This window comes from Protopterus annectens, chromosome 1.part0 (assembly GCF_019279795.1).
Source record: "Protopterus annectens isolate FY-2018-M chromosome 1.part0, PAN1.0, whole genome shotgun sequence".
NCBI lineage: Eukaryota > Metazoa > Chordata > Ceratodontiformes > Protopteridae > Protopterus > Protopterus annectens.
The window spans coordinates 344,039,442-344,059,810 of NC_056725.1; positions in this window are offsets into that span (position 1 = coordinate 344,039,442).

The window sequence follows — 20,369 nt, forward strand, 5'->3', positions numbered from 1 at the left end:
TGCTATCTTTTCTGTTTTCTGGACAGTGTCCCTTAATTCTGGACAGTCCAGAAAAATTCTGGACAGTTGGCAACTCCCTCCCTCACCCTCAAAAAAAATTCAAATTTGTCTCAGTGCAGCACAGAGCTGCTATAAGTCTCTCTCATCTTCAGTCTTCTCCACCCTAACTCATTCCCAGTGTTAGCTGCTAAACTGTATAATAAACACACACACTTCAACCACAGATGTTCTCCTAAGCAACCTTCCATAATCCAGGTTACACTGCACCAATCACTGTTTCTTCATCCTTGCTCCAAAATCAAGAGACCCCTCCTACCTAAAAGAACTACAGTCCTCCTTTCTCACCTTCGGAGCTGAACTTAAAAAACTCCTCCACACTAAATCAAATTGTACTTGCCACATAGCAGGCCACATCACATAAGGGCCTCTCAGACTCTAGCATTACCCCTCCTAACTGCCCCCACTCTCTGCCCTATCTCTCATTATCCCACAGCTTTTCCACCATGATATAAACCTGAAATATAATCATATGAATTGTAACATGCACTTTTCTCTCATATTTTTGCTATATCTTGCTATATCTATTATTTGCTACTGTACAGTTTATGTTATATACTGTTATTGCCTGTTTTGTTTTTGATATATGCAACTTGCTGCCTCTGTTTTCTCTTTTTTCTCTTCTTTCGGAATTATTTCACTCTGACAGTACCTGCAAATGGTCAGTTGTGATCAGTCTACCACCTCAGTAATCAAAACTAAAATAAAATAAAAATAAAGTAAGGCATTTTTGCATTTAGTTAAAAACTGCTATACACTGTCTGACAGATGATGTTAGTGAACTGTTTCCTGTCTAAGGGTTTAGGATTTGAATCTTTCTTTCACTTATAAATACTGCGTGTCCTTGAGCAAGTCATTCAACCAATCTGTACTTTTGGGCAACTGGGAATTTGGGCTATATGCCTAATAACTAACTATGACTCTGTGGATCATTTTTGTCAGCCTTTCCTTGTAGCGAGTCAGATCTAGTTCAATTATTTATTTATTTTAATTAACGAGTACTAATATTGGTGGATTTTAAAGACAGCAGTTTGAGTGGCCTTTTATGCTTGAAATTTTCTGAAATGGGTGCTTTTGTCATTCTTTGGTTAATAAATTTTGTTTCACTGCTTACTTAAAAACTGTTCTAAACTACCAATGTAAAGCACGCTGTAACAAATGTTGCTGTATTAAACAAGAAATATAATTAAAACATCAGAAATATGAATACAGAACAATACATGCATTTATGAATGGTCCTAAAACTGAATGTGGGGCCCATGGTTTGAGAACAGCCTGGCATCCAAGATATACTTAATCCATCACTGTAGAACTCATGGAAACTATCCTGATCAGTCTTATCTGGGTAACTGAGGATATAATCTCAGTCTGTTTTCATAATTATTTAATCACAATTTCCACTGGTAAAATACCAAAAGGAAAATTTATTTATGGTGGAATTTGCTGTTACTCTTAGGTTAAAGATGATGGTATCATGATATGTAGTAACTGTAGAGGATATAACTGGTGGTGGCTAGCAACACGAGTAAAGATTTGTCAGTATAACATCTAAGTTTTTTGCTTTCTCTAGTTAGCAGTTTAATATTTGGCCATATTTATTTGACTTTGAGTAGTTTATCCAGTCAGTTTTTGGGTATTTAAAACCCCTTACAAAGCAGAGCTGTAAGTAGTTGGGGTAATAAGGGTAGCTGCCCCAGATGCAGGCTGTTAAGGGCATGATCATCTGTTGCTGATGTGATGCAGTTGGGGGATAGGCATTCGTTTAAAAGCCATGTGTGATACTACAGTTTCTTATATGAATGTTTATGCTCCATTCTGCATCTGCAGTGGTATTAGCTCAACATGTTGCACTCTAAGCTGTATTTCCAGTAAATGCACTTTTTCTGATCCTCAACTTCAGGAACTGCATTTTTGTGGGGGGTTGAGTATGGCTTTAATGCAAGGATTTTTTTTTTCATCTTGGAGTTCTGTCAGAAAATCCTTATGCTCAGCTGTGAGCATGCTATACTGTAGAGTTATATTTAGTGCCACTGACAATTACTTTGTGAGCAGTGTCTATGAATTTTGTCTTGTTTCTAGCTTTTAGGCACTCTTTTAAAAATATTGAGGTACCTCTGCCTGTACTATTGGATCTACAACAATGAAAGAGGCGTGCTTCGTCAGATATTTTATCTCCCACTTTTCTCACCAAATCAATGAGTCTTATAGTATTTACGGAAGCCTCTTTCACATCTGTTTTTGATTTATTTATTTATTTCCAGTTTGATAACTGGGGTGGTCCACTGGGCTCAAGGAGCCCATTTTCAGTGGAGGCCCGGGGAGAAAAGCTCCAAAATTACAAAGATACAATGAAAAATACAATAAAAATACGATAAAAAGTATAATAAAATACAGTTATGAATAAAACCTAGTATTGTATAATATTTTAAACAAAATTGTAAGATGATACAGTGAGATGTAGCAAAAATGCAGTGCAATAAGTGGAGTATAGGAGACATGAGGATAGTTCATAAAGAACATGCATGGTAAGGAAGATGGGTAGTGGAAAGTATGCAGAGTAGTAGGAATAAATACCTAAGAGTGGAGGAAGGAGAGAGAGGCAGTTGAGTAGTGAAGCAAGAGGCAATTGTTTATTAGAAAAAAGAACATATGTGAAAAAAAAGCAATAGGGGTAATAGAAGGGGGAAGGAGGGTAAAGTTAGTAGAAGAGTGTTGGACACAATTTGTAGAATGTTAGAGTCATTAGTCAGTCAAATGTAATATAGGTTTAGAAGGAAGAAGTATATAGGGAGAGAGAGTACAGTAAGAAGGCTATGTATAGTATTTACATTATATACATTAAAGGTTTATAAGTTATGTATGATCTCTTCCTTTTTTGTCCGAATCACATTATAGTGCAGTGCAGGTTATATCAGCCAAACACAGACTTGTCAATACAGCCTGATCCATCACAACACTTGAGTCTAACCCATGATCAGAGCTGCCAGCACAATGCCACATAGGCAAAACTCCAGGTCTAAGTCTGAACAAATGTATTTCTAAATAACTAGCATTTTGTACTAAAACAGACACGAGGAACAGGCTATGACTAGATCATCCTGATCTGCAGGTAGGTCTCATTGGTATGAACTATCTGCTCCAGTGTATTGCATGGCCTCCTAAAACTATTGTCTGCTATCATACTATGGACCACTGGACATGCTTTCACTTCAGTCACACCTAGCACTCACTGCAGTACTCACTGCAGGGAAGGCTACCAAATTTTATGCAGTCTTTAATTAGGTCTCAGTGTTTGAGAATATATGAACAATTGCTAATTTGCCAGTGGTATTTCTTGCCACAGATTTTGTCACAAAGGGCAAATAAACGCAGTCTTCTTCAGGTTATACCATGTAGAATCCTTATGAAGAACAAAAGAGTAGCCAGCCTTATCATATAAGCTGAAGTCCTATTTAGTAGGGCAGTTATACATTTTATACAGACAATGACATCTCTTTAAAGAGAGACACTTTTATGCAGTTTAACCAACCGTCCATCAGAAAACATAAATGCCAGTTTTCAAGATAAAGAGGACAAGAATATGATACAGTCATTCTGATGCAACCATAATTGAAAAGAACAAATAGTATACATGTCATATATTAGAAGAGTTTTCCCTTATATTTTATTGAAGATCTTATAAATATAGATATTTTTTTCTTTTTTTATTTTATTTCTTTATCTGTCTTAGATCATTTGCAACCATTAACTTGGTTGCAAGGAGAAATGTAATATGCAGGACATGTTAAGAATAGTTAATTAATTACTGTGTTTTGAGGGGAAACTGAAGTATCAGAGCAAACTACTAGAACACTGTAACACAGATAGTATGGTAAAAATTCAAACTCCACATAAACAGTGACCAGGGGTCAGGATTGAACTCCAGGCCATGGGATCATAATGCAAAGAACTTAGCTATTGAGATATCATGCTGCCATTTCATAATTAAGCATATACTTTATTCACACCAGAATCTTACAGGACATATTTTGCAAGCACACATATTAAAAGATGGGTGACTGCTGGAAAAGTACCAGGTCACAGCTTATACGATTTCTATCCAGACATAGTATAATGTGTAAAGAAAAGCAGAATTAGATTAATTTACCTGTCATTATTGGTGCTTCTGATAATAGCACTGGTTTGTGAACCAAATGAGTTTGTATGTACAAAGAAAATGTATCACTTTCTGAGTCAACTAATGGCAGACTAGTTCTAGAAACAAGATATTTCATTTTAGTTTGCCCATCCAGGAAACATGTATCACTTAAATATGACTTGCAGAATGTAGAATGAGAAAGAAAATGCAAGAAAAAAAAAGGCATCAGAAGGAAAAATGAAGTAAAACACTTTTAAACATCAATACTGATTTCTGGAAACTTCACATAAATCTTGTGACATATTTAATCATTACATTGTTTCAAAAATAAACATGTTTCAGAAATATTAAGAATGATTCTGTAACAGCAAAACTTGTCTTAAGCTGTAATAAAATTATTTAAAATTTCCTTAAGGGAAAAAAACATTTCAATCTCTATTATTTTTTTACTTTACTGACTTCCATTGATTGGAATGTGTAAGATATAGTTAACAGCAAATGACTGCAATAACATTAGCAATTCAAAAGCTCAATGTAATCTTGTAAAATTCAAACACATTTGCACAAATGTAATTAATTGAATCTAAAAATTACAAACTGGATCTGACATGATACTTTCTGCAATTTGACTATATTTCTGACTTGTTAAAGTACAGGCTTGAGTTTTTTTTCTCCTTTAGCACTTTCATCAAGATAGATGTAGGGCACAAATAAATCTATGGTTGGTAATTTTATTTTAACAGCATGATTTCCAAAGGACTTGCAGTATTTCATAATTAAACAATGCTTCATAAAATGGGCCTAGGAATTAAGTGCTTAAGTTTTAGACGGAGCATCAGCAGCATTTGATGCAGTGATCTATGATTTAAAGCTAAATAATAAATGATGCAGCTATTCCAAGACATGTCCTGTGCTGCATTCCTGATGTGTCCCATGTGAGTTGTCCTAGACTACAGGAAAATCACATCCAGTACTACGGTGCTACTCTATGCCATGGGATGCTTCAAAGCATTTATGAAATGTTTATTTTATACAAAAGAAAGACATTTTAATCAAAACTACCATGTATACTATTTTACCATAAGCTTGCATTTTAAGATTTTGATTTTATGATGTGTACGGTATAGAGAGATACAATTTTGTTACTAGGAGACAACAAACTATTAGAATATTACAGCGCTTTATATTAATCTTGAAGTTTTTAATGTTTTTTTTATCTGCATCTATGTATTAGACCATTGAATACGTACTTTCTCTCTTATTAATCTATCAAAACCTTTGGTTGTCACATATTTTTAAATTTGGAGCTGTTCAGTTTTCACTAGCATTATGAAAAAATAGTTTCATCCATCTGCCAACTTTGCAAAAACTAAATGTGTTTTCATTTCTCATCTGCTCCACATTAAAGCCTTCAAAGCAAAGACACATTTTCTATCATTTGTTCCCTTCCTCTATACAGTCACTTCTAGCTGAATATTTGTTTAAGATTTGTTCTTTCGTATAATTCATACAAGGAGCAGAAATCAGTGCATCTCCCATTCTGTTTTTCTAATGGTTATAGATAGCTGGGCTAAGACAATCCCATAAAAAGAAAAAAAAAATCATCAAAGCGAACACCCCTCCCATACACAGACTCACCATTACCATAACCCATCCCAAAAGTTAACACTATTGTCACTGACCTGAGTAAGTATTATGAAGCTCTCACAAATCAAATATGAGTGTCGTCAACCACGTAAAGTACTGCTTGCATTTTTTTTTATAGTCATTTTGGCCTGTTGCAATCTAATTACATTTTATACTGTATAACTTTTCAGGTATAATATTTAGAAAACTGAACATAATACTTAGGTGTGTTTCCATGGGTAGCATTTATATAAAGATCATTGCCTGCCTTTTTTGTGTTGGAAAAAATGTCTTGTCTGACAAGTCCATAAGTCTGTTTTGTTTCAGCAGTGGATTACATAGTTTAAATAAATGTAGTCAGACATCTTGACAGCTTTGTAGCTGACATTACACTTCCTCTGTATCTGAATGTTGCTTTAAAATGTCTTTGCTTAATGTGCACAATGCTGCTCCCTACTTCCTCAGCAGCCATGACTATGGCTCCAGCTTATGCAGAGTTCACAACATTATCTCTATCTTAACCCATACACCAGCAGTTAGACAGCTTCATTTTATTGTGAATGACAAAATGCATCTGTCAGTCACTATGGTGTTGTAATGAAATTTCAGAAAGTCAGTATTTGACACTACCTTGGCTGGCATCTTAACTCTAATACCCTTACAATTTGCCCTTTGTTCCTGGGTTCAGTTTTCTATCAATCTCTTTATCTTCTTATTTATTTCAGTCCAAGCAATGAGGCCACTTAATGTGTAGCCAAGTTTCCATTGTTTGGGTACTCAGTTTAATTCATTTCAAGCACCTGGCTTTCCTGCCAGTGCCCACAGCTTCACCCAATCACTCTTTTTTAATTTCTTCAAATCTTTTGGGTTTCTAATACCATTACGGGAATGGACTCCATTCCTAACTTGAAGAATGATTAAAGTTTATGAAATTAGTATTGTTTCAATCTTTGATGCTAGCCAGAAGTGCTCTTCACAGCACCCGCAATGTGCCCAGTAATGACTCCTTCTGTAATTCGTATGGAGTTACATGTATTGGTAACATATCTAAAAATGATTGTAAATTATTTTTTATGAGACCCATTGCTTCTACTACTACTACTGAAACTGTCTAGGTATCTTTCTTTCACATTGCCCTCATTTCTGCCTGCAAATCTTGGTATTTTGTAACTTTGTGTCTCTTTGTACTTAAGACACTGCAGTCACTGGGTATAGCAATTTCAAAGATTAATGCTATTTTTGGCTTCTTTTCATGGACAACTATATCTGGTTTTCTCGCATCTATTTTTTGAAATGTTGGTAATGTATGTCCCATGTGATATAGACCATCATTTTCTGTGATGCTTTGTGGCTCATGTTTCAAGTGTTTTTCAGCTACTTCAATATTATAATGTTTGCACAATCCCCACTGCAACTGTCTTGCCACATTATTATGCCTTTCAGTAGGGTCTATGTCAAATATTCAAACTTCCAAAATGTCAAATACCATATGGTCGAGGCCGTATGGTCGATATTTGGAAGTTCGAATATCTAAAAAAAAAATGAAAAACATACACTAACAGTGCGAGCAGGGTGGCAAGCTCCCCTGCACCCCCATACCCCCCTACTTAAATATACCAACTCCGAGACCTCACTTCAGTTCAGAAAAGGGAAATTCTCCCATTCTGCACTGTTTAGCACCGATAAAAGTCAACCTTTGAACACTTGAAATGTCGAACATATGGTCTCGACCAGATAACGTTCAACATTTTAAGCATTTGAATAATTGACATAGATCCTTTCAGTACACAGTCCTTCTACCATTAGTATAGCACAACCAGCAACAAGATGTGCGATTGTTTCCAATTGTGTTTTACAAAAACTACATTTGTGTGTTTCTCCCACACGTTCAGTGGAGATTGTAAACCAGAGTGTATGTAGTATGCAATCTTAGACCACCAGTATATTAACCTTTCATCTTTTGGTTTAAATTCCTCTCTCCTTAAACATTCCTGCATTTGATCCTGATCAATATGAGGTTGTTCTAAGAGTTTTCTATACTTGTAACTATATTTATGCATTTTCCACATTTCTTGCCTTCTCATCTGATCCTTCATGTTATATACTTTTTTTTTTTTTTTTTTTTTTTTTTTGGCACATTCAGTTGCTGCCTGATTTTTACCTTCTTCTGGTTTGATTTCCATTCCTGCTTGATGCTGATATTCTTCTGCTAAACTAAGCAGGGAAGTGTTCTTAGACTTATTCTCCTTATGTTTTAAAACTTTTACTACATCTGGGTCTTGTGAGGTCAGCATATATATATGCAGTCCTACAATTAGAGATCTATAAATGTAATCAGTTTCGAGGAGGCCTATACCTCCTTCAGAATGGGGAATATATAGTCTTAATATGCACTGATTTTTATAAATCATTTGATGAGCATGAAACATCCTTCACGTTTTCCTGTTCAACTTATCCCACCCCTTGTAGGGCAAGTAAATCACTTCAAAACTATACATTAGGACAGGAAGAGCAAATTGGTTTATAGCTTGGACTTTGTTCCTAGATGTCAACACTGTTTTCAGAATAAATTTAACTCATTCATGCCATTGGAGCTCAGGAAATTTGCACTGTAACTTCCAATGGGCGAAGCCTAAGCCTGTTGACAGAATGGATATGTCTTCACATTTCAAACAAATGTTCATATCTCCAGAACCATAAGGGATATGAAAGAAGCATAAATAGCCAACTCTTCAACACAAATTATTTTTATAGTGGTAATATTCTGAGGTTCTGGGTCTTAAACTGAATTTTATAAGTTACAGTAAACACAGTAACTATTACATTTATAATATTTTGTAAACAACTTACAATATCTCAGCAACCACTCAAGTTACACACATACTGTCAGCAACATTTTATTTGTCTAGCAGAGAGCTTTCATATGAGGCTAAGGATTTTTGTCTGTGTTACTTGATTGTTGAGATATTTAGAAAAAATGTGAAAATTATTTCTATAAAAATTAATATCATAAAAACAACAGTTAATATCTATTTACCTACAATAGACAGAGGTCAAATATTAATACAGTTGAGTTTGCTATTGTGTAAGCTTTAAGATGAAATATTTTAAAACTTTGTACATAACATGGTTTTGGAATTATTGATGCAAATGTGAAATAGCAATATTTGATGCCTAGAGGCATCAGTAGGAGTTAACTGCAGAAGCACCTGGATGTAATGAGTTAAGTCTTCTAAAATATTCCTTAATAAGTTTCATTTGTATTTGTTCATGTTTTATAGTTGAGCCTTCATCAAATTTCAAATATTTGTACACTGCCTTTTGCTTAAGTTCTTTTATATCAAATTCCTGTCCCAAACTAATGTTTTCTTGGTGTTTCAGCTTCTCTGCTTTAAAGGTTGTTTTTGCACATTTATCAAGACCAAATGGCAGTCTTATATCATTTCAAAAAGTTTTGACCACTTGCAGTTGTGGTTTCAGTTCCTCATCTGATGAACTATACAGCTTTAAATCGTCCACAAAAAGAAGATGAGAAATCGTTACACTTTGTTGTTTTCTGTGAGCCAAACTGTATCAATGACCTAATATGTTAAGCAGACAGCTTAATGGGTTAAGGGCAAGACAAAAGAGTGGCAGTGACAGACAGTCACCCTGGAATATCCCCTTTGGAGTTTTATCCCCAGAATAATAACTTGTCCTTTATCATGGTTAACTGCAAAGTAGTTTGCCATTGTTTCATGGTTATTGTAATGTAATCAATCAGTGTAAGGTATATCGTATACATTTTTAAGTACTCTTTTATCCATGAATGTGGGATACTCTCAAAGGCTTTTTTGTAGTCTATCCATGCCATATTTAGATTATTCCCTTTTTTACTGTTTTCCATTATGACCTTATATAACAGCAAATGATGTTTTTTTCCCTTATGACTTTCTTTTATTACCCTTCCATTCTATTACCATGATTGAGTTTTCTTCTAAATGACTAAAAACTCTGTCAGCATCAATTCCATTGTGTAGTTTATATGTTGTCGGAAGGCAAGTTATTGTCCTATAGTTTTTAGGATAGCTTGCAGGTTCACTCTTAAGTAGGAATATTGTTTTTCCTGTCGTTAACCAGGCTGGTGTCTGTTCTGGATGTGCATGTAAATAGTTCTTACTCATGGGTAAATCGTCATGTAAAGATGCTAATACTTTTAGCCAGAAGTTAGGTACTGCATCTGGGCCTGGGGTTTTCCAATTAGGAGCTTTTCTTAACTTTGCTTCAGTCTCTCTCTGGACATTACTTCATCCCATTTCATATCCTGTACATTTGAACTTCTTATTATTTCTTTTACTTCTTCTATCCATTTATCTTCTTTGTTATGTTCCACAGGCTCTTCATAGATATTTCTCCAAAATGTATCAATTTCTTCTTTTTTGGTGGTGTTTCAATTCTTTTAACATTATTTCCCAATTTTCTATAAAACTTTTTTGGATCATCAATAAATTGCTTATTTTTTTCTTTATATTTATCTACATATCTTCTAGGTTTTTTCTGTGTGTGCGCCAATATTTTTAGTTTATTATTTGTGATAGTGCACAATAGATCCCAATTGTTTATAATATTGCTTGTTGCTTTTATCACATCTGTCTTTTTGAGTACTTTTGTTGATCTGTTCCCTCTTCTATACTCTTCTAACAGTGACACTTCTTGTCTTAATTACTTTATAGTTTTCTCTATTTGATACTTCCACGATGGCATTTGATTTCTCTCCCTTTCTTTGCTAACTACCCTGTGCTCTTGTGGTAAGACATTGTCTGTTATTAATTTAGCTGTACATTAATATATCCTATTTACTTCTTTTTTTTTCCAAATATAATTTTTATTGCATTTTCCTCATCTTTTTAATAGACAAAAAAGTAATAAAACAGAAATATATAAGGACAAGATACATGGAAATATCAATTTGCAATAAAACATAATAACATAGACAGGACATATACCATCATTGTTCATTTCACAATATGCAAAGTTTGCTAACATTTTAACTGTTCACATTAAATTGTAAGACAAAAAATCTACTCAGAGATTATTTAAATCTTAATAGAATCTGTCATTGAAAACAGTTTTGTCAAAATATTACAGCCTACCTAACTTTAGTTGCACCTTGTAATAACTATGTACACTATATACAGTAATGTCACCTCTGATGTTCAGTATGTTTGCACTTCCTATACCGTTCCCAATTTAATATGAATAAAAGTTTTGCTAATATTTATTTTCTTTTATTTTTCCTTATTTGTTTAGAGTAGTAGTGATGTTGTAGTCCCTTGTATATAGACCGGTTTTACCTTAATATTTCTATAAGTGTTTTCCAATATTTCTGGTAACAGGATAGTTTTTTTTGGCTTCTTGTGATTAGTTTGCTGGCCATTATGTATTTCATAGCCACTCCTTTAAGTTCATCCCATGTAATTTTAGTTCTAGCTAGCCAGTTTTGAGCTATGTATGATTTTATCATTGCACACAATGTCACTATGATGTGTTTGTTTTCATATGAAAAGTTGGTGGGGAATATGTGTAAAATTGCAATTTCCCATGAAAGGGAAGATTTAGTGTATCCCTTTTTTTCTAACTTGGTTCTTAATGAGCACCATAATTTGTAAACATTCTTAAAGCTCCAGAAAATATGAAGGGTATCAGCTGGGCTGTTTTGACATGTGGGGCAAAAAAGGAGAGAGAGAAGGATTGATTTTAGTTAGAAAGCGTGGTGTATTGTAGGCATCATTGTTAATCATAATTTGGGTATAAATTAATTTTTTGAGAGGGGTTAATTTCAAGGTGAGTTCAATTGCAGCAGATTTTTGGTCTACAGTAATCTTGTTATTTTTTCTTCCCAATATTTTGAGTATAGGAGTGAATCTTGGTTTTTCATCTTTGTTATTAATCTATATGTGTTTGATAGCATTTTAGATCGCAACAGCAATAGATTAATAATTTGTTGGTTTAGCTGGATGTCTTGGTTGGCCATTTTGACATTTGTAGTAATTGTGGTATCAGGTATAGTATTTCCTTGATAATAGTGTTATAACTTTTATTTAGTTCTAGTCTTTGCCTTATATTTTCAATTGAAAGGTTTTTGCCTTGGTAGAAGTCCCATACAGTGGTATTTTTAATTATTGGGTATTGGTTCAGATTTAGCATAGTGTTATTTAGTTTAATATTAGGGTTTAAGTGTATTGGTTGTCTTATTACCAAAGCATCCTTAAGATTAAGGGAGGATAACAGCTTTTGAAATATTAATGTGTTTCTTATGATTATGGGGTGAATTTTATAATACCTTAGTATCTTGGAGTTTAGAAAGGGTATTACTTTAGGGTTTATGTTTGATGAAATTAGATGTGTATGATACATTTTAATCCAGATTGGATACCATGCTTTGTTAGATGATTCATAATTTGCAATTTGTATAATTCAACTAGTGTTTATAATGTCATAATATGTTTGAAAATCAGGTAATCCTAAGCCACCTTTCTGTTTGGGCAATGTTAATCTAGAGTATTTTAATCTTGTATTTTTAGGACGCCAAATAAATTTACCTAGTATTGTTTCAAGTTTGGAAAATAAATTATTTGGTATATTTTGATTAATAGCGTTAAAGTGAAACAGTAATCTTGGAAGAATATTTATTTTGACTATAGCCACATTAGATAGGTGAGACAGGTTAAGATTTAACCATCTTTTACTGTCTTCTGTGATGTTAGCCCATGTTCTAAGCAGATTATTTTTAGTCAAGTCAAATTGGGGGTGAGTGAACATGATACTCAGATATTTGAGGTTGTAGTTGACTTTTATTTCAGTTTCGGGGAAATAGAATTCCTTGTGTCCTAAAGTATTTAAAGGGAAAATGACTGACTTGTTTGAGTTAATGGCATAGTTAGATATTTTTTTAATTTTTTCAATGGAGTTTAATATCTTGTTTAAATCAGCATTAGGGAATTCAAAGTAAATATTAAGGTCGTCAGTGAAAGCTGTATATTTTTCTGGGATTTTAGAAATATTCATAAAATGGTGGTAAGTTGTTTGTGATATTTTAAGGAGGAGAGCTTCAATGTATATATTGAACAAGTATGGTGATAGTGGGCATCCTTACTTTGTACCATTAATAATTTGAATAAGTTTTGATTGTTTTTATTTATACATAGTGTTGTTGTAGCATTGTTGTATAAGGCCCTCACCATGTTTATATATTCTTCAGGAATGCTAATTTTTTTGAGTATTTTAAATAGAAAATCAAGGTTTGCTCTGTCAAAAGCTTTAGATGCATCTCCTGATAGTGCATAGCTAGGGCATTTATCATTCAGTTTTAAATTGATGATTGAATCAATGGTGAGTGTGTTGACCCATACCTGTCTGTTATTTATAAAACCTAGCTGTTCTGAAGATATAATGAGAGGTAAGATTTTTTTGATTTTGCTAGCTAAGACTGTTGATAGAATTTTGATATTAATATTTATAAGTGCTATTGGCCTGTAAGTGTTTGGATTTGGTACCTCAGTGTTGGGTTTTGGTATGAATATAGTTTTTGTGTTATTAATATACAAGTCCTTGATTCCATACTTTAATATGTATTCATATGCTATCAATAGTGTCGGAGCTATTTGTTTCTTAAAAGTCTTATAGAACTCTGCCACATACCCATCTGGCCCTGGTGATTTACCTGGTTTCAGGTTATTTACATCAGCAATGATTTCCTCTACATTTATAGGGGCTTTAAGATTATTTGTGTTTCATTTATTACTGGAAATTGCAATTCTTCAAAGAATTAATAGAATAGTATTTCATTGCATTGGTCATGTGGGCCATATAGTTTTTGATAAATCTCTTCAAAAGCCATTATAATCTCTTTGTCCATATCTAGAATATTATTATTGTAATTTAGTTGCTTTATTTTGGTAGGGGAATTTTTTTATGTTTATGATTCTTGCTAATGCTTTTGAAGGGGATTGAGCCCACTCTGCATACTTGTGGAGAAATTTAATTTCAGTGAAAGAGTAATGTTGTGCTTGAATTTCATGTAGTTGTCCTTGTAAGGTAATCATTTGACTTTCAAGTTCTGGTAAGTGTTTAGTTTGTAATTCTAACTCTATACTTTTTAATTTTGATTCTATTGTTGTAACTTTTTCCTTGTTTAATTTTTTATAGAGAGGGGCTTTTTGGATTAATATTCCCCTAATAATGGTTTTTGTCACTTCACATTGAATATCATATGGCATATCTGTTACCTCTAAGTTATTTTTAGCTTGGGTAAGGATGTCAATGATTTCCTGTAAGACTTATTTTTCCTTTAACAAGTTAGTATTTAAAGTCCAGCTCACTGATGTTTGGGATCTTTGTGTGGAGCTATCCAACTTTATTGTAATGTTTATTTTTGCATGGTCTGATATTGTTCTGTGTTCACTATTGTATGTAACTCTATTATTTAGTAAAGCTTCAAAAATTAAAAATATAGCACAAAAGCAGCAGAAGATAACCGCAAATAGTAACTAAAAAAAGAAAAAGTGGTTCAGGCACACCAGAAAACAGCTCACAATTAATTTATTGCAGTAAAAATCCACACAAGCACTTTCGCCCTGACACTATGCAGGGCTTTATCAAGTGAATAAAAACACATACAATTGCAACCATTTAAATATCCTGTTTCTCAAAAAAGGCACCAAGGTGTCTTAAAGGTATATGAACTCAATCACTACATGCTTAGAAAAATAAAGTAATTCACATTTTTCCTATGTAAAAATAGTACAAACTCCCCTAGATGCTGTACTGTCACCAGCAGCTACAATATGTTTCACTCATTTTATTTTTTTGTATTTTTCTCCCATTGTTCTTTCAACATATGTGTTTTTTGAACAAAAGTTATCTCTGCTTTGGATTTGAAAATTAAAAGCATTACTACATTCTTCTTTTTCTTATTTTATAGGCCTTTCACATTGCATGAATGTATAGAAACCATCTAGGAGATTTATGAACAGAGTGATGATTTTTTGAGCTAATAGATAGATATAGGGACATTGTAACTTTAAATTCTTCTTACAGTTTTTGGTGCAGGTCAATGATATGGATATAAGTGTGACATCACTCCCTTTCAGACCCCCCCCCGTGCTTACCTATGCTAGCCCACTAACTGAAAGAGAGATAAATAGAGCATTTACAACTATATTACAAAAAGTTCCTGTCATTCTAAGTCCCAGCAAATTTACAGCAACATGTAACAGCTTGTCCAAAACCAATACAAAGGTAATAGCAAAAAAATGTAGCTACTAACCCTTTCTTCTTTTGAAAGTATGTATCCTGAGCATTTTGTAGAATGCCTTTAACTAAAATTCAAATATCTAACTTTGTAAGAAACCTTTAAATAGTGCATTTCAATAAGCATATCATAACATTTCTTTCTTGCTCACAAAATAAACAAACAAAAAAAAAAACAATTACATGAACATATTGAAAATTAATTGTTATAATTTTTTTTTTTTTTTTTTTTTTAGTATACAGCAGTTCTTGCTTGTTGGGTCAATATTTACAGCAAGGATCGTAGATACTTCTGTTTATCCATTTGTTTTATGTGTATAAAAATACATATACAGCTGGCATCCATAGTATTGATCAGACAATACTATCTAGAGTCTTTTATAGTCTCTGCTTATCTAGATTGGTATACTTGCAGTTTGTAGATGTATACTTATTTAAAAGATATAATATTAAAAAAGAACAAAACAAAACAGACCCAGCTTCATAATTTATAAGGACTAATAAGGATTAGTTATTTGTTACTATTACAGCATATGCTACACCATCTGACCTAGGAGTTTATTTATTTTTCCAATTTGTAATTATTCAGGAACACATTTTATTTTAAATATATGCTTAGACTGCTGCACTTTAATTCAAAGCTGGATTTACCTTCTGATCGCTGTTTGCATGAAATTCTTCACTTTTTGTTCTTTAGGGTACAGTTCCAAAGGTTTCAGATATGTAGAAGCTTTACTTTCATTTTCTTTGGCAAATGTGGTTTTTCAGAGATGTTTTGGTCTTAGAGGGTCATCACAGATGATCCTTTGACCTCAGTTTGCTTGTTTTTCCTGGTTTGCTGTTGCAAGGGATTATGGTAGTTCATAGTTCTTTTGCAGCAGTGTGGAGATGCTCATAGGCCTGGATTTGAACGTTTAAATGGGGAGCAAAGGATTTAAGTACAATGAAGGTAATTTAAGTAATTTACCTTGTCATTCGGTTCATTTTAGCAGATATAAATGTTCTAGATGGTTAGGATCTTTGTATTAGGTGAATTTTTAGAGAGAAGTTCTTCATGTTAATTTGTTTGGTAATTCTTTAAAGGCTTTAAGAAAAGCTGTTTTTGCTTCTTCATTGTTTTTTGCTGCATAATTTAACCCATTGTATTGAAATTGTAGAGTCACTGGAAATTTCATTTGAAATCTAATATCTTTGCTTACTAGGTAAGTGCAGTAAGGCGATAGGACTTGTCTTAGTTGTTTGATTTGTAGAGGCAGGTCCTGAGCAAAAGTTATTTTGCAGCCATTCCATATGATGTATTTCCTTTGTTTTTGCAGCTTGAATTATTGCTTGAGCATGTGCAGCATTTAGAATCCTTACATATATTTGTCTGGGGGCATCCAGAGTTTGAGATTTTCTTAAAGCTCTGTGTATTCTTTCTATAACAATTATTTGAGCTAGTTTTTTGTTTTCAAGAAGAAGGTCAAAGATTTCTTTTGCCACATTAGTTAGCTGTGATTGTTCTTTCTGGGATGCCTCTGATCAATACATTATTTATTCTTTCTCTAGCTTCTAGATCAACCAGTTTTTGTTGCATTTCTTTGACTGAACTTTCAGTAATGGAGGTAGCTTTCTGTATTTCTTCTATCTTTGTTTCATTGCTCAGTATTGCAGCCTCATTTTTATCTATTCTGGTCATTATTTGATCTAAGTTGTTTCCAAACACTGTGAGTTTTGAAGAAAAGGATTGTATTTATGTTTGCAGAGGTATCAAGGCTGCTTTTAGTTCCTCCATGTCAAATGATTGTTCATGTTTTGGTTTCAGATGATGCTTTGTAGCTTCAGCTTGTGTTTTAGTAGTTTTCTGTCTCAGTGCTAATTTCTTTCTCAGGAGATGCAATTAGAGATATTCGTGTCTTAGATGTGTGTGTGTTTCCATTTGTTCCATTATTCCTTTGTTGTGTGAACAAACATGCTTCTTTTCTTCTTTATAGGTACCACTTGTTAATTGCAGGCCCAAGCACATGTAGAGGAATCTCTGCTTAGTCACTTCCCAGATCCAAGGTATGTATTTCTTGTTTTTTTTTTAATTCAGAAGCTGAAAAAAGGATCTGTCTGTTTGGAAGATAGTTTAGTTTTCATAGGAGATGCTTTTTTGTAGATTTTTGCAGCAATGGTAGCCTTAGATGGGGTCAGATTCCTAGCTAGTATTTGGAGCAAGCTGAAGTATGTGCTATCTAGCTGGCGGCCATCTTAGAATCATATCCTATTTACTTCTGTTATAGTGCATGAATCTCTATGGACAGTCCTAATTACTGTGTTCATTTGTTTTACTAAAGTTCTAATTTTTGGGGTTTTATAGATCTTCTGTAGTCTATTTCTTTCATTAATCTTACTATGTCTGTCCATCTCTATTAAATCAAGCAACTCTTCTCTTAGATCATTTTCTTCTAAACTAAGGACACATTCTTTGTTCTCCATTTCCTGTGGGCATTCTATAGAAAGTTCTGGAGCATCTTCCTGTGCCATGTTCTCTTCAGTTTCATCCGCTGTCATCCATTACTCTTTCATACGGAAACTCACTGGTCTATCACTCCACAACATTGACTGCATTAGAATTCCCACAGTTTCCTTTTCCTTCCCTTGCTGCCCAGCCTAGAGTCGCCAACTGTCCAGAATTAAGGGACACTGTCCAGAAAAATGGAAAATGCCTGTATTGTCTGGAAAAAATGGTGTACATTTTCTTTTAGTTTAAAAAAAAATTACATTTTTTTAGGAGTGTTCTTCTTTAAGAACGCCCTTTGCGTCTGGGTGCAGATGACGAAAACACTGTCTTTGCCACTGTTGTCTACATCTGTCTTCCGCGCTCACAGAATTTGAATTAGAAAGAAGACGTTTGGACTGTATGCTGAAAAGCCCCAGTCAAAGCACGAGTCCAGCTGGTGTTTGCTCTGAGTTTTCTCTAATCCAGTCATAACTGTGGTGCATGCAATGTTTTTCCCCCTCAGCTTTAACCTTTAACTGAGGTAAGACTCCACTGTTTTCTGAGTTACTTTGGCAAAGATTTATGATTTTTTTGCATTTCCTTTTCCGGGGCTAAATAATAACCAAGTGTAATTATCAGCATTCTTAACAGAGAGAATGCCAAGTTTGGTAGTAGTTTAAATGTTCCATTTTTAGGATGACTTTGTAGTAGAATGCTGAAATAGTGTATCTTGTAACACCAGATGAAGAAAATGTGTCTAGTTCTTGTTGTTTCACTATGCTAGTAGGAAAGTAAATATGTAAAATATTTTCTAACAGTTTGTGTTTGCTAAGCCTCAAAAGAGCATGTTACTACATAAACAACTGCAACATTTAGCATTTTTGAAGAATACATAGTAAAGCAAATATAAACATTCATTTAAATGTTTAGGCATTTTAATAACAAAAGGGAATGCTTTATTTTGTGAGTTTTTAAGTTAAAGCTTCAGTAAAATGAGTTGTCAGACAATCTTATGTTGTAGCATTTTCAAATCTAAGCAAAAATAATTTGGTACTTTACAAAGAACAACAACAGTGCACCATTCCAACTGATATTTGTCCCTGGAGATTTTCTTACTGAAGCTTGTAGGTTGCTGGTACTTATGAGTAATTAATTTGCTGTTTGCCTCTTGTTTATTTTACTTCATTGTTACTGACTTATGAGTAATTGCCCTGAGGGGGACAGAAGAGAGGGTGCTTTATTGGCAAGCATTAGTCCTAGATGGAATGCCAGTCCATTGCAGGATACAGGAGTATGGTCCCGTGGCAGTACACAGAATGAAAATGATGTCAAACGTCTGGGCCTGGAAGAGTCTCAAAAGTAGAATGTAAAACTGGTTGCCATTGCTAGATTTTAGGCTTTGTCCAGACTTCTTGCACTGAGTTTGAGGTGTGTGTGAGAGAGTGAAATGCCCTAGTGAGGCTTAGCAGGTGGTTACTATTTTGTTTAGGCTCATGCCCTGTACCTTAGCTGCAAGAAACTCGAGCCTGAATCCTCTACCCCAACTACCAAGCTGTGTTTTTCAAGGAACTGAGTTTCAGGTGAATTTTTCAAGGAATTTAGTTTCAAAGACCTTTTCAAGGAATTGTGAGCTTCAATGGAAAAGATTACTGCTGCTCATGCTAAGTCTGTTTACAATGTGCAGTTGTTTTGTTTAGCAAATGGTATCACTATTGTGATTTGGAACTTTAAAACAGTGTTAATAGCACCGCATGTAGCATACTTGTATATTGCATATTTATCTAGAAGGGTGTGGGCTCTACTCCCACAGCATTTAGATGGATTGCTCATAATGTGCTATATTTTAATAGGGTAGAGTGCTGCAGTCCTAAGTATGTCCTCCTTTGGATGAGATGCCTAGTAACTATGAACCTGTTTTCAGTTTGCCATCTATTTCCTATTGCAATATTACCCAACTTACCATTTTTAATGTAACATAGGCAGTCAGTTCTTCAAGGGCAGCATGCATTGATTTGTAGATGAAACACTGAAATATAAAAATGCTTGCTAGCAGCAACCTTCTCATTAGTTACAGATCTCTTTAATGTGGAATTATTTAGATGCATTTTACTTCTGCAAACATTGTGCATACTGACTGATATTGGTGGATTCTAATGACAGACATTTGAGTGGCTTTTTATGGTTGAAATGTTATGAATTGGGCAGTTTTGTCATTATTGTTTCATGTGTTTTGTTTCAGTGCTTATTGGCAAAATGTTTAAAACTATAAATTTAGCACACAGTCTAACAAGTGGTTCTGTATTATACAAGGGATATAATTTATTATGCATTATAATTTAATACAGTCAGGAAGGTGAATCAAAGAACTTTTGCATGGTCTTAAAAATGTGTGCAAGGGGCCTATGATTTGAAAAAGCCCAAAGGTAAACTTACTCCACCACTGACCATATGCATTTTCTTTGAATGTAGGTTTCAATGCTGTTCCAGTGAATGTGAATTTTAAAGGCAAAGAAGTATTAAAGCTATGTCTGTTTTTATTGAGAGACTGTATTGCTTTGTTTAGCAAATGTCTATTAGTGTTTATGCTGTAAATTTTGAAATAAAAGTTTTACATTAAATCCAAATATCTGTAATCATTGTAGAAGTAAAGCAGAAAGCAATATTCACACAGAGTTTTGAACAGTATTTATGTCAATTGGGGAGAAATGGAGAGACAGACAAGTAATGGGACACTGGAATTGCTGGGTGTGGGGACGGGGTACCACATTTTGCTTTCACGTACATGTGCAGAAT